We start from the raw sequence: 10114 nt of genomic DNA, 5'->3' as shown, positions 1-10114 counted from the left end.
GGTGAGTTCATTAGTTTAACAATATCAATCATTTCCATCATTATAATAGACCACAAGATTTCATTTATTCAATAATCATACACTCGCAAGTGTTTAAAAAATCATTCATATGTTGAACACCTGGTAACCGACTAACAAGGATGCATATAGAATATCCCCCGCATACGATAGCAATCCGTATGCTATATAACGGCCGTCGCAATCAGTATATATAAATCGAAGTACTAAAGCATTCCAAATTCCAGAATGGGACTTGTCAAGGTCCATAGATCTATCTTTAGGATTCGCGTCAATTAAGGTGTCTGTTCCCTAATTCTTAGGCTACCAAGCTAAAGGGGTGATACTCTGTTCGATAATCCAACATAGAATATAGTTTTGATTACTTGTGTCTATTTCGTCAAACATTTATAAAAGTAGCGCATCTAATCTCAGTCCCAAAAATATATATTGCAAAAGCATTTAAAAAGGGAGCAAATGAAACTCACGATACTGTATTTCGTAGCATTAATGCAAATGAAGGCACTGAACAAGTGTAGAGTTGGCCTCGGATTCACGAACGTATATTAAGTATATATATTTATATGTTGATCAATATCTGTCTAACAATTTAGGTCAAGTCATAGTGTATCACAATCCTAATGCTCGAGATCGATATGCAAAAGTCAACTTGACCCAGAATGACTTCTAAAATCTATACATGTTTATTATATAACATAAATATAGACGTTTTATATATTTAAATATATTTATCAAATTTTATTAAAGTAAATAATACAAGTCATTTATTAATAAATAAAAATTTATATTAAAATTTATATATGAAGAAAATATACTTTTATATATCTTAAGTAATAAAATTTATAAAGTTCACTTAATATTATAAAAATATAGTGGTATGTATTATTAATGTAGTTATATTACGTGTGGTAAAAATATCTTTGTATCACATATTTATTTGATAAAATAATATTGATAATAAAGTTGTATTATTTTGTAATAATAATAATAATAATAATTATTATTATTATTCTACTAATAATGATAATAACAATATTTATTTAAAATGATAATTCTAATCATGATGATTTTAATAATAACGATACTTTTTAATATTAACTGTAATAATAATAATATTTTATATAAAAAGAATAATTCTATTCAAAATTATAATTTTTAATAATAATAATACTAAATGATATTAATAATGATATTTTATAATAACAATGATATTTCTATTAAAATTGATAATTTTAATAAAAATGATAGTTTTAATATTAATGACACTTTTAATAATAATAATAATGATAAAAATAATGAAAACGATATTTTTATCTAAATCAATATCTTACAATATTTTAATTTCATCATGATACTTATACTCATTATTTCCTAAACGATTTGTTTAATAGTTTTTAGTTATCTTTTATATCGCATTCATAATAATGATAATAATAGTAATCATAATAATTAGATGATACTAATATTAATTTTAATGATAATGATACTAATAATAATAATTATAATGATACTAATGATAATACTAATAATTATTATAATGATAATAATAATAATAATAATAATAATAATAATAATAATAATAATAATAATAATAAAAATAATAATAATAAAAATAATAACCTTAGTGATAATAACGATAGTATTAATAATAACAATAACAATTTTAATGCTAATACTTATATTGAAAACGATAATGATAATAATAATAATAATAATTATTAGATAATAATAATAATAACGATAAAAATAACGACGATAGTAATAATAATAATAATAATATTATTATTATAATTAATGATAATTCAATTGATCATATCTTTTAATCCGTTCATCGAAATCACACGATTTCTAAATTAAAAGTTATTAATTTTTCGCCAGCTTTCCAATGACATGCATATCATATATCTTATCTCAGTAACATATCTATCAAATTCGTGATTTATCATAAATTATTTAACTACAAAATTAAGCATACAAGCGTGCATAATCATATATACTCGAGCACTAGTCAGGGATACACTATTAATATATAAAAGATAAGATATGAATCCTTACGTATCAATATTGTGGTTCAATATTGCAGGAAAGTACGTAGACGCGACGAACATGACAAACGCTAGGTTGACCTCACGAGTAATACCCCCGAATAATACCCATAACCTCCATAGCTATAACCCATAATTTCCTTAGTTCTAAGCCGTTTCAAAACTCCTTTTGTAAACATGCGAGCAGAACCTCGTTGTAGTATTTTATATATAAAAGTACTAATAATAATAATACTAATACTCCTAATAATAATAATATAATTAATAATAGTAATAATATATATATATATATATATATATATATATATATATATATATATATATATATATATATATATATATATATATATATATATATACGAGAGAGATAGATAGTTTGATGAATTGTGAAATGAAATCAAAACGCGTTCGAGCTTTATTGCCATTTCTTAAACCATGAGCTCCGCGATTGCGGAGCATTTGAGTGTGATAGGGCCGCAATTGCGGCATGTCCAAATCCAGCTCAACATTAATTTAAAACGTGGGCTGCCGAGTTTATATTATATTTTAATATACAATATATTTAATTTATATAATTAATTATATATTATATTATATTCACGTGCATGGTTGACTTGTAATTTTAGTTCTGATGACTTGTACGTTGTCACTTGACTAACGTCTCAGTTCTGGTTTTTCGAACGTTACTTCATACGCTTAGAAAACTTGTATTAAACGATACACGACGTGTACCTATATCAATAAATAGACTTAAATTGCCAATAAACTATATCACTCTAAGTGTAACATGATCGTTCGAGTGTTTTGGTCATTTGCTTCATTAAATCATCGTCTTGTTATATATATATATATATATATATATATATATATATATACTATATATATATATATATATATATATATATTAGTATTCTTTGAAATCAAAACGTTTTATATCTAGTTAATATTTTATTTAATTACTTTATAAAATATATATATATATATATATATATATATATATATATATATATATATATATATGTCTTCATTTAAAAAAAATATAAATTTGTACATATTATTAAAATATTTATTTTATAATAGTATTTAGTTTTTCAAAATTTATTATATTTCAAAGTTTATATGATTAAAATCTTTTCGAAATTATTGTTTAGTGATACTTTTACCTTTTTGAAACGATAAAAATATATTTGCAAATTTATAATACAAAGCTTTGATTAAGTTCTTCAAAATTCATAAACAAATTAATTATAACACGTTTTAATAATAAAGTTCTTTTTAAACTGAAAAACGTTTTGTACGTTTGAAACTAAATCAAATAAATATGATAATTTTGTTTCAAAAATAAATATGATTAAGAATCATTTTGTTAAATGGAAATCGTTATATCATAAAATGTTTTAGAAAAATAAAAATATTTATACTCATAATAGGTTTCAAATTTTTATATTACCGTTTGATGATGAAGCGTGGGATAAAGTCCAAAGCTTAAATGAACGTATGGAATCATTTTAAGGTAAAACGTCGATATCTATTTTCTAAGTTATCTATATTCCATAACTTTAGTTTCTCATTAAATAATATGAAATCTAATAATTATCGTATCAAAAGTCACTAGGAAAATATTGTAAATTAAGAATTGAAATCAAACAGGAATCTCCACTAACCCTTGTCTAGTTCCCGTTAATTTAAACATATGTTCTTACTTGTAAATCACTTTACCATTTTCCGAATGTTGTTAAAACAAATAGATTTCTTAAATCATAGTGGACCTCACGACGGAGACTTATCATAATATCACAATACACCTAATAATTCAATCATTTGATATTATCTTTTAATTCCATCGGCAATTACGATCATGTAAAGTATTATACCTAATATTTTGTTAACGTTTTCAAGTTATAATATATATACATATATATTTCTATCCAATTATAATGGATCGTGAATCGTCGGGGTTTGGTCGAGGTTAAACGAATGTAAGAACACCGTTTAAAATTTTGAGATTCAACTTAACAAACTTTGCTTATCGTGTTGGAATAATATAAATATTAAGTTTAAATTTGGTCAGAAATTTCCGGGTTGTCACGCTGAATCTTTAAGGATGCTCATGCGTTTGTCCGCACTTGTGATGCATGCCAAAGAAGGGGCACAATCACCAAACGTGATGAAATGCCACAAACCGACATCCAAGTGTGTGAAGTCTTCGACGTTTGGGGAATTGACTTTATGGGTCCCTTCCCAAGTTCTCACAACTCCAAATATATCTTAGTAGCCGTCGATTATGTGTCCAAGTGGGCAGAGGCCAAAGCTCTACCCACTAATGATGCATGAGTCGTGGTGAATTTATTGAAGAATCTCTTCTCGCGGTTTGGAATTCCAAAGGCGCTCATTTCCAATCGTGGCACCCACTTTGCTAACAACCTTCTCTAAAAGGTGTTAAAGAAGTATAGTGTTACTCATAGATTCTCCACCGCTTATCACCCGCAAAGGAGCGGACAAGTGGAGAATACTAATTGTGCTCCAAAACGTATTCTAGAAAAAATGGTTAATGATAATCCAAAGATATGGCAACGCAAATTAGATGACGCATTGTGGGCTTTCCAAACGACATTTAAAACACCTATAGGAAAAACACCGTTTCGACTTGTCTACGGTCAAGCGTGTCAACTACTTAATACTCTATCTGGAGATAGACCCACTCGCCGAATACTAGTAACTAGCTCAGATAATCTATCACTGAGCAGCTTCCTTATCCTTATCACCTGAATATAAGGCAAATCAAGTTAGTTTCTGTCTGTTAACACAAAACAACATAGTACAGAAATTAATCACAAAAAAGCGCCGCTAACACTTAGTAACGGCTAGGCATCAACACTTAGTAAAATATTCTGCCCTCAAAGAAACTCGGTCGATTAACCGACACAGTCAGTCGACTGTGTCCACACACTCGGTCGAGTGTCCACTCACACGGCCGACTGAGTAAAATAAATCATCTGGTCAGAACTTAGACACACTCGATCGAGTGTGTCACTCAACCGGTTGATCGTCTACACGGTCGGTCGAGTGTCAAGAGACACTCGGCCGAGTGTGTTCAGCTGATGAAGAAGATGAACACTAATGGTGTATCCTATTGTATACACGCATAAAGACATAATATTTGCATGAAATTGGCATCAGGAACACTGAGAATAACAGTTTTGGGAAACTTTCCGTCAAGCGTTCTCCGCTGTGCAGGCTGCTTCCGTCATGCATAAGCCCTGAAGGCTGCCTAGCGCATAAGCCCTGACCGGAGAACGTCACATCCAGCGCATATTTTGGATCACAAATAACAGAACGTATCATCATCTGACACGTGTCCCCGAACAATCCGGTGGATCTATCACTATAAATAGACCCCTTGGGTCGTCATTTTCCACATTCAGACATTCTGAAAACTTGTGACCAGAGACTTCACCTTTCTCTCTCACATAATACTTTCTCTCACTAGAAGTCATCCGGCTAGCAGCTCTACGTTGAACGGACAAAAAATTGATTAAGCCACCCCACAAGTTTCTATACTTGTGAACCGGGTCTGCATGGATTACTTCCCGAGGGTAAACATCAATCGGCAACACTCCCCCACTTTTAGCTAGATACTTCTAGTATTGTGCTAACACACTAAACCTTACCTCATAAGGAAATAGGTGTTAACAATGGCGCCATCCACAAATGTTAAGAACACGCGGAACAGAAAAGGAACAAAAACAACTGAGGCCCCATCCACAGGTGTTCTCGAAAAATCCAACAATCCATTAATTGACAACGTGGAAATTTATCCATTAATGCCTGAAGGGGATGTAGTTATTCAGCCAACGGAGGATACAATTGAAGAAATAGTTTCTAAAACTGCAGAAAGGCTTAAATGCTTGGCAACTAATTCAGAGAAAAGGCCAGTAATTGAAGAAACAACAACCAAAAGTGCAGAAAGGCTTCAAAATCTTGTTAATAATCCAGAGAGGCGACCATTGATGCAACCACGGCGATGTCCATCATTTATACCTTTTCAACGGATAGCGGATGGCAAAACAAGCAAATCATGAAGAAGCAATCTATATCAAAGTACAAGTTATCCAGACTACTTGACAAGTTGGGCAGTCTTATTGATGATTCTGAAGATGATAATGATCTGAGTTATATTATTAATGATTCTTACGATGAGATTGATGAGAAAGACGAGTTCATGTCCGAAAAATAGGCAGTATTGCTTTTAAATGACATCCTTAAGCAGACAGCTCCGGTAAAGTACAAGCAACGCTTAGCGCAGCCCACCGTCCATGCTGTGGCTGTGGATAATTTTTTCGCTCTAATCACTGGAGAACAAGCTACAAAATGACCAGCTATGGCAGAGTCCACTCAATGCTTCATTGATCGAATTGCTAACTATCCATTGCCCAGGAACCTTGGCATACCGGCAATTGGAGTTTATGATGGTACTACAGATCATAAGGATTTTATTACTATGTTTGAAGGTGCAATGAGGTTGCAGCATTGGTATGACGAAGTAGCTTGTCATATGTTTCCAATGGTGTTGCAGAAAATGGCAAGGGAATGGTTTGCTAGGTTACCATCAAGGAGTATTACAGGTTATTTTGATCTTCGTGCGAAGTTTGTTATGCAGTATCAAAATCTTCGTAGCTGCACTTTGACGCATCTTGATGCACATGAGATAACGATGCATCATAATGAGTCCTTGAGTAATTTCATGAAGAGATATACGCTTGAAGCACAAAAGATACCTGATTGCCCAGAGTCACAACTAGTGTCTGGCTTTATTTTATGCTTGGATCAGCGAAGGTTTAGTACACTTGTTCATACGTTAAGGTATGACCTGCCAAAAACTCTGCACCAGGCATTCGAAGTTGCAAAAAAGCATGTCCGAGCCGTCGAGCGAGGACCAAGCAAATTTGATGGTGGCAGCAGCAGTACTAAACTGCATAACGGAGGATGGTACTTTGATAGAAACCATAGGAGAAATGAGAATTCCAATGGCGGATGGAGAGGAAACAATCATACTAATGATTTTCACCACAACAGGAGGCCTATAGAGAGACATCCATTGATAATGGCATTAATTAAATCTTTGACACAAATAATTGCAGGAGAGTTAACTATGGTGTGACTTTCATGAGGCATGGGGTCATGACACAAATAATTGCAAATATTTGACGAGAGAAATCATTGCAAAGATCAAGGCAGGAGAGTTAAATCATTTGCTTCCAGGAAAACAATACAGAAGAAATGATCCTCAAAAGAAATTCGCATGGCAGAAAAATGATGGTCGAAGAGGACGTCGAGATGAGAATAGAAGAAGGGAAGAGCATGGCGGAAGAGATAACAGAAACCAGTACGGAGACCGGGTAGCGGAGCGTGAACCAACTCCAGATGTGGTAATTAAGATGGTATGGTTTAATGACAGCTAGAGACATGCTCCAATCATCTTTTAACCAATTCAAAATTGGACTTTATCCGTCCATCCAGTGGTCATATCAGCATAAATTGCTAATAAGTTCATCAACTGTATCTACACGGACACAGGTAGTGAGGCTAACATCATTTATTGGCATTGTTTGAGAACTTTCCCAAGGCACGTGCAGGATAGAGCTAGGCGGACAAGTCTGAAAGTTTTAGGATTGACAGGTGCACCGGTGAACGCCATGGGGCGAATTCGTTTGGTGGTTGTCATGGGAACATACCCATTGCTAAGGACTGAAGCAGTTGATTTCACTATTTTGGAAGGCACTTCTCGATTTAATGTCCTTTTTGGAAGAACAGCATTGGCTAAACTTGGAGCAATTACATCCACCGCTCATGCAGAGATCAGATTTCCAACTCCTAATGGAGTAGCTGCCATACATTCACAGTATGTGGCACCAACTAGGGAACGATCCACATTTGCAAATTTGCCAGAGGATAGAGCACATCGGAGAAGGCGTAATCGATTGTTCAGAGATGATGAAGTTCGGGAGTTTTTTATACCCTGATCAAGTGTTTAGGCCAGACAACACAAGGCGCTTGGCGTATGAAGAACAAATTTTAGCATTTTATGAAGAGCAAAGTTTATCATTTCACTTTACGATATTGTAGCTATGCTGCAATGCCTATGTTTACAATGGCATACATCAAACTGTCATAATGTACTAATTAGGCCTGATCCACCTAAATTCATCATGATTTGTTTATGTACTGCTCACTATCAGTTAATAAAATTTTTATCTTTTTCTTATGCAAAGTGCTGCCTGTGATAAATGTAAAACATTACATTTATATCCTGCCCATAGAAGGAGAGTATTTCTATACCTCCGATGGCGGATGCTCTTGTGCCGGCCAGAAAAAGGCACAAGGGATCGGCTAGAAAACATGAAAGTTTTACTAGAACGCACCGAGGCAAAATGAAAAATCAGATACTTGTCATGACAAACATTATAAAAACTTACTTCACATAACGAATGAAGTTCTTACAATATATGAAGGCCAAAATATTTCACAACTCTTCCTCATAAATTTTACGACGGAAGGCGTATGGCGGAAAGGTTATTCATTCATAACCACTCTTCAACAATACTTCATAACTATTCCTCGTTAATTTTATGATGGAAAGCATATAATAGACTTTAATGTCCTAGCAATTATTTTGAAGGCATGATGTTTGCAAAGTAAAATTTCAATATTGGATATGTTATTAATTCAGCAGAAGTTACTAATGCAAAACATCTTCATAAGACTTACATCAAACACTTTTCAATATGCAATTAAACATGGAAAATCTATCATATGCTTAGTGCACAGCAGATTTATTTTAGCAAGAAAGCATCAAAATATTTGTAATAAACATAAATACAAATATCATCATAAAAAGTAGCATGTGTTATTAACATAAAAAGTAGTTAAGTTTATTACGAGACATTGTTCAGGAATCATTATAGAATTCATGTAAACTGCACACCAAGTACATCCTTCGCTGATGATTCTTCCATACTGCACACATCATCAAACACATCAATATTGAGATTTATCAATTTGTCCTTTGTCTCGTTGACTCTCTCCAGGGTCCCAGGACACATCAGATTAGCAATAAAAGGGGGAAGAGACTGGTTTGGGGCAAGGCGTTTGGTTACCTTATCGGCAACATCAGATATGGTGTGGGTGACTATAGTGTCAACATAATCATTGTAGGGAGTCCCAATAAGTTGAGATCCTAGGACCTTCGCTATTACACCCGAAATCCCCTTCTTCAGCTCAGCAAAGTTACCCTCACCGGCCTCTGCCCTGCAGAGAAGTTCAGCAGATTTTTCCTTTTCAGCATTTAGCCAATTCTCCAAATTGCTAACCTTCAGCTTCTCTTCCTCAACCTTCTTCCTTTCAGCTTCCACCACTCTATCCTTCTCCCCTTGCAGAGTAACATCAGCATCTTGAGCACTTTTCAACTCAGCTTCTCTAGCCTTTAACGCTTCTTGAGTGCTAGTTAAGGCACGTTCAGCATCAATAGCTCTTTTGCGAGCATTTGCATCTTCAGCAATTTCAGTACGGGCTAATGCAAGAATAGACTCTTGATGCTGCTGTAATTGAAGAGCATTCCTTAGATGATTCATGAACAACATAGTAGATGCAGCAACTGACTGCCTAAGTTGTTCAGAACGGAGAGCGGCAAAGTGAGGATTTAGCTCAGGGATAGCACAATCCTGTGAAAGAAGAATGTTATGATCAACATTAGCAATTCACATAAATAAATTGTTGGCGCAAATTGTTTTATCATTGTTACCTGAAGAAGAGCCAAAAGATCATTGCACTTAGTGGCAGGGTTATCAATAAACGCCTGCAGCGCACCCAAATGAGAAGGAATTGGTGGTACAGGAACATTTGATGATGTGACAGCAGGGGTAGTGGTACTGGGAGGAGGAGAATGATAAGAAGAGTCACCTTCCGTCCTCAGCTCCTGAAAATCAGCCTCATCAAAGGGAGTAAAGTTTCGGTCAGGAGATTTCAAAATTTCATCCTCTTGACTTTTGAGG

Source organism: Rutidosis leptorrhynchoides, chromosome 2 (genome assembly GCF_046630445.1).
Source record: "Rutidosis leptorrhynchoides isolate AG116_Rl617_1_P2 chromosome 2, CSIRO_AGI_Rlap_v1, whole genome shotgun sequence".
In the NCBI taxonomy this organism is placed as follows: Eukaryota; Viridiplantae; Streptophyta; class Magnoliopsida; order Asterales; family Asteraceae; genus Rutidosis; species Rutidosis leptorrhynchoides.
Note: the sequence above shows the minus strand (reverse complement) of the source record.